Below are 5580 nucleotides of genomic sequence, written 5' to 3'. Positions count from 1 at the left end.
GGAGTGCTTTGTGACATATTTTTCATACATCGAGCATTCCACGCAATTTTCACAATAATCCAAGAATTTTTCCTTCATTATTATTGTTAGTTTATACAAAGAATTWTTTTTCACTTTTTAGTTTGATATGCTTTAAAAGCGTGTTTTTTAGTTTTTTTAAACTATATTTATTCTAAGTGAGAAAAGTGGAAACATAGCAGTTGTCGATTTACAATATTTGTCAATTCTAAAATATTTTTCCGTGGCTCCCAAAAATCAGCGTCGATATGTATGCAAGTTCATACATATGCATACATATTTACGCTAGTTTGTAGCCGAAGCTGTTACAGCGGCAAGGGAAGCGGTAACAATCGGCGATCGATTGTTAGTTTCTTTCGGCACAGCTCGGAATTTCTACCAACAACACAACGTTATGATGACTCTTTGACAGTACGAGAGCTTCGGCCATTGGTTGACCGTGAGAACGGAGATGTGAAAGATGCGTGCGTCACTTGTTATTATGAATGTATGTGGCTCGCATTTGCTTTCGTAAAAATAGAGACAAAAAAATAATATATGTATTCATATGTATRCCATAGAAATTCTATTGCTACAAATATGGAAATGATAACGAAAGAATGCGAATATGCATATTTCATGAAGGTCATCAATTTTCTTTGAATAAATGAAGTTCATTTGGCACACCTACACTGTGTAAGAGTCGAAATAAATATAATTTGTTTGACATTTTAATTTATTTAAAAATTAAAAAAATTAAATTAAAGAGAAATAAAATGAAAATTATTTTTACCTAATGTTTCTCGATTTTGTAAAAAAAGTTAAAATTTTTATAATTTTTCGGAAAAAATGGTTCATATAATATAAAATAATCACGCATATGTGACAATAGTTCACATTTTACAATATAAGCATGCATATGTGACTCAGAGAATGCTTCTTTACATCCTTTGTGTGACTTTGTAAATTTTTCTTCAAAGTATTTCTCTTTATTCATTCTCGCATGAATTCAGTCGTTTGAGCCAGAGAATTCTGCTAAATAGCAGCGAGAATGGTGAAATTCCGTATCACAATCTTATAAGTTCTGTTAGCCGTTCAATCGAACATCATACGGAATTCAATATGCACCTTCTCTATGTTTATACATTCTCTGTCCTGGCCTCCGAGAGAAAATTGTTAAAGGATCGTTTGGTGTTAGGAGAACCCAAACACCTTTAGAGCGGATCCCAGTTGATTTAACGTTGGAGCAAACTATCAATGGTGAGGCATCACGTCGGCTCACAGGAATCGTGAATCTCACAAACTCTATTTCTGCCAGACAACGTTGGGCACGAAATCACGGAGCTCGAACTCGAATTGTTTCGTACATTTTAGAACGTGCTGGGATGGGTAACAACAGGGAAGACCTCGCCGCAGATCTACATCCAGATAGACTTAAAAAACATGAAAAACAAATCGAAAGTTTCATGCATGGCATCGACCAGACCACAAATCCATTCACTTCCTCGATAGATAAAGAGCAACTGTACTATATCTCTACTGACCAAGTTACTACCCCACAAATTGCTAATTGCTTACTAAACACTGTTTCGTCCGGGATGTTTCTTCGCGATCAGTTCATAACTGAACGTAACATGAATCCAGATAGATTTCACAAATATGTAAAGAAAATTCCGAGACTTACTTTTGCCGGTTTAAAGAAGAAGAAGATTATGAAGATTGGACAAAAATTGTACGAGGTCACACTGCAGCGGGATTTACTCGGTAGATTATTAGCTCCATCTCTGATTACTAACTTAGATCTTGAAAAAGTACTGTGTTTTCCAATAACACCAGTCCCATTATCACTATGCCATATACATGGCTCTTTTAATACGAAATCAGTACTAGTTCAAAAACTCGAAAAAATATTGAAGAAATGGGTCAACCGCCACTCCAGATAGACTTTGTAATTGTAGACGGATTCTACTTAYCTCCCAACAAATGTCGCGCAATTTTGGAGACTTATCAAAGAAAATTTTACAAACTTTTGTAAACAATTCAGCAGCTAGTGTAGCTATTATATCTGGTCGTTACACACACCTTCGATCAAAGATTGTGAACATTCTCTCCGACGCAATGTAGATGACAAAGATTTTGGCTGAGTTCCAAGTTGCATGTTGCTTTGCATTGTTGCGATACCGATACCGAATTTATACAAACCCTACTGCTTTGTTTCAATTTGCTTTGTATCAACTTTGACATTTTGTGACAATTGTTTTCAAAACAACCAACAGCTATGGCGGCAAATGTGAATATAAGATTACTTATTAACAATTTTTTAGATTTATATGAAAGTGGCCGCAGCAACTCCTCGATAATCATTAATAATCGTTTGAAAAACAAGAGAAAAAAGCAAAAAGCGGCATTGCTTGGATTGTTCAATGCAAAAAAATTTTGAGCATCACAAAAAATAGAGATGCGCCCTATGSTCGATGTATGCGCATCTAATACGCATAAAACTTTATCGGTACTCGATACTTTGCATATTGTAAGCAGTTTGATTTTAAGGAATTCTATACTTCGTACTAATGCAAAGCAACCTGCAACTTGGAACTCAGCCTTTTATATTGCTGGTCCTCAACAAAGTAGAACATCTGATTTCGCTAAAGATTTAAAAAACATAAAATTGAAAGAAGCGTTAATCAAATTTCTTATCAATCATTGGGCTAACCAGAAGATGAAAACGATAATTGGTAACAAGAAAATATTCCTGATTCATGATTTGTGTTACGTATACTGATGTGATTACAACCCAGCTTTTTACAGGCGAGGAAAAAAAGAACTTTCGACATTTTAATGGGATCTATAACTATGCAAAAAGTATTTGCAAACTTGGGTTCTACAGATTATGATATTGAAGCATTATCTCCTACTGTAGAATCTTTCATCTGGCATCTGTACGGATTAGAAAAGCTATCTGATATCAATAGTGCTGGAATGGAAATTTTTCATAAAACGTAAAAAGTAACTGATACGTCTCAACCCTTCTCATTAAATGTGCGTAATATGACGCTTGTAACTTACCACCCTGTCGATCAGAGCTACAATTTACTATTTACATTTACTGCGGACGAAATATATAGCGTGTTTGTGGAGAAACACGCACAATCGTATCCTTATGGAGTAGTCGCCAACAGATTACGGATGGAAAAACGTGGATGGAAAGTTGGAGCCGACTTGGTTTGTTGGAAATCAACTTCCTGAAGCTTACGAGGACATCGTCATGACATCTGATATTTTAGGAGATACTTCTGATGCAGGTAAATCTTTTTTTGCAAACTATACTGTCATAAAAGAAGTAAACAGTTGTAAGTTTTGTATTTTTTCTCGGTTACAGAAATGCAAAATGACGAGGAAGTTCAAGAAGTGGAAACCAACTCGACGATGACTCGAATGACGAAAATTTACATGTTTTTTTTTTTAATTAATCTTCATATTAATAAATTATTAAATTTTCTGTACAAATATATGTATACACTGTTTTTTTAAACCTCTATTACGTCTCTCCACCTTGAATTGATTGTCAGATTAATATATATCAATTATCAGAAATACAATACGCGTATATACCATAAATGATTGAAGCGCTTGAGTCAGAGAACATAAAGCATAGAGAAGGTGCAAATTGAATTCTGTATGATGTTCGATTTGACGGCTAACAGAGCTGATAGATTTATAGTAAGGAACTCACCTTTCTCGCTGCTATTTAGCAGAAATGAGCACGTTCAAAGGAGGTGTAAAACGACTGAATTCATATATGTAAAACGACTGAATTCATACTAGAATGAATAAAGAGAAATGCTTTGCAGAAAAATATACAAAGTCACACAGAGAATGTAAAAAAGCTTCTCTGAGTCACATACTCGTACATATGCGGATCTTGTATCATATGAACCTTTTTTTTCCGAAAAATGGTGAAAACTGTAATTTTTTTACAAAATCGGGAAAAATTAGGTAAAAATAATTTAAATTTAATTTTTTTATTTTTAAATAAATTAATATTTCAAATAAATTATACATATTTCCACTCTAACAAAGTGAAGATGTGCCAAATGAACTTCATTTCTTAAAAGAAAATTGATGACCTCCATGAAATATGCATATTCGCATTCTTTCGTTATCTTTCCCATATTTGTAGCAATAGATTCTGTGGCATATATACATACATACATATATTATTTCTTTGGCGCATTTGTCTGTATGTTTATGAAAGCAAATGCGACCCACACACATATGTACATACATCCATAACAACAAGTGCCGCATGCATCTWTCGCACCTCCGTTGCCACGGACATACAATGGCTTGTTGTTGTCCGAGCTGTGCCGAAAAAAATAAACGAATGGTCGCCGATTGTCMCCGCTTCCCTTGCCACTGTAGCAGCTTCGCCTACAAACTAGCGTAAATATGTATGCATATATATGAGTTTTCATACATATCGAATCTGATTTTTGCGAGCCACGGAAAAATATTTTAGAATTTATAAATATTGTATATCGGCAACAGCTATGTTGCCACTTTTATCACTTATTTCTTAGAACAAACACCAGAAGATGTTCAATTTACGATTTTTAGCTTTTGCCATCGTGGCGAAAAGGCGCTTGTAGGCAAAGACATGCTCGGAGGAGGTTACGGAGTTTGTTTTTATGAATGAAGCGAAGTCGCTTGTGGACTTTCGATTATGAATGAAATCGTTTTTGTAAAAAAATTTATTACATTTGAGCTATTTAGACAATTGTGTTTTTTGCAGAACAATGCTTAAATTTTTTGTTGCTGACATAAATGTATCTACATACATATTCACATGWGTACGCATACGTATGTTTGTATGCTTGTGCATTATTTGTTCGGAAGTGTATACAAATATATGTATGTACATATAAGTATATATGGATGTATGAACATGCAGATTAATGCGCGCACATGTAATATTATATATTGCTAAGTGATAAAATCATGATTTGAATTTCTGAACGCGCACATGCTTATACATGCAATCATATGAGCAGATAATAAGATTAATATGATAGATTATGTATTTATACAGTGTTGTAATTTCTATTACTAAGAAACATAATACAAAATTATTTATTACTAATAAAATAGTAAAATCAAATATTAAATATTCAAGTCCAAATTGAGAGTAAATAGTGCTATGCATGCATTTATACAAAATTATTCTCATATCATAATTATTTTTATACGCCAATATGGAAATGCCGACAGCAAAACTCAAAAGCATACATTTGCATACATTGCATACAATGTTTTTATGTTCTCTGTGCAGACAACTTATAATATATAGAAGGTTCAATTGCGGACAGACGTGTAAACTGWCAAGAGCTAACAAAATCCTATTAGTGGATTACATCACTTTTGTCTTGGAAGAAGAAATTTTAACAGAGATGAGTGAACAGAGCTGATCATTAAATGAACATTATGCTCAACAAGTAAGGAAGGGCTAAGTTCGGGTGTCACCGAACATTTTATACTCTCGCATCAAATACCGTATTTGTGTAAAGTTTTATTCCGCTATCATCA

At 33.8% G+C, this 5580-nt stretch overlaps 1 long non-coding RNA gene across 1 annotated transcript; it reads left to right on the top strand.

Annotated features, from left to right (window-relative positions):
* Positions 1–2601: 2601 nt before the first annotated feature.
* On the top strand, positions 2602–3447 carry LOC108966111. The gene is made up of 3 exons (XR_001993165.1): positions 2602–2732; positions 2796–3299; positions 3377–3447. It is a non-coding gene; the product is annotated as an uncharacterized LOC108966111 (long non-coding RNA).
* The last annotated feature ends 2133 nt before the right edge of the window (positions 3448–5580 follow it).

Source organism: Bactrocera latifrons, unplaced genomic scaffold (genome assembly GCF_001853355.1).
Source record: "Bactrocera latifrons isolate USDA-ARS-PBARC rearing strain unplaced genomic scaffold, ASM185335v1 scaffold_1554, whole genome shotgun sequence".
NCBI lineage: Eukaryota > Metazoa > Arthropoda > Insecta > Diptera > Tephritidae > Bactrocera > Bactrocera latifrons.
Note: the sequence above shows the minus strand (reverse complement) of the source record. Positions and strands in the feature narration are given on the sequence as shown.